Consider the following 1,046-nt stretch of genomic DNA (forward strand, 5'->3'; position numbering starts at 1 on the left):
TGTCTCAAACACTCTTGTCCTGTTTGGGATCTGAGATGGAGCCACAGTGGTGGAGGCACGGATCCCCAAATGGAGTGAGCTTTTCCCAGGGGAGTTTCAGTCCCTACTGTCCCTGGCTTACACTTGAAAGTGCTGGCTCTAGGGATGAGGGTTTCACCTATTGGCACCTTCTTTCTAAAAGCCAAATGTCTTCCTTTGTCTCTGGATTAGTGCAAGATCTGGGGCACCACATTAAACACTTTGTGCAAAGGAGGGTTTCACGTTAGCTTTATCTCACAGAAAGGTGAGAAACTGTTTCTCCTGCTTGTAGCTCTCTGTCCTAAACTTTCTTGTCCTTTTTGGCACCAGTGCTAGCTCTGGAAAAGAGTGTCTCACCTGATGGTGCCTTCTCTCCTGAAGTCTAATGCCTTCCTTTGTCTCTCCAAATTTTTTTTAGAAATGCAAATTGACAGCTCCTTCCCTCAGACTTGTTGTTGTTGTTATGTGCCATCGACTTGCTTGCGACTCATAGTGACCCTATGTACAACAGCCCTAAACCCTGCTCTATCCTGTGCCAATCGCACTGCCTCTGACACACACGTCCAGATTACCCCAGTCACTGAATCAATCCATCTCATAGAGGCTCTTCCCCTCTTGCACTGTCCCTCCACCCACCCAAACATGTTGTCCCTCTCCAAGGACCTGTCCCTCCTTGCAACATGCCCAAGGTATGTCAGACGAGGCCCCAGAATCCTTGCCTCCAAGGAGTAGCTTGGTTTAACCCTCTCCACGATGAATCTGTTTGTTTTCTTGGCAGTCCAACTACATTAAAATTTATTTCTGGAGTAAGATGGGGATCTACAATACAGATATTTTTTTTTAAAGCAAACAAAAGAACCCCACCAAATATGTTATAAATGATTGCTGGGGGAAAACCAATGGGATATGTAAACTTCCACTCAAATAAAAGATATTTTTTAAAAGATATTAGACATTCAATTAGGAGGACCTCATGCACTTGCTGCAGAGGGTCAAGGACTGCAGCCTTCAGTATGGACTGAGGCTCA

This window comes from Elephantulus edwardii, unplaced genomic scaffold (genome assembly GCF_000299155.1).
Source record: "Elephantulus edwardii isolate Elephantulus edwardi_28Jun2011 unplaced genomic scaffold, EleEdw1.0 scaffold00433, whole genome shotgun sequence".
Classification (NCBI taxonomy): Eukaryota; Metazoa; Chordata; class Mammalia; order Macroscelidea; family Macroscelididae; genus Elephantulus; species Elephantulus edwardii.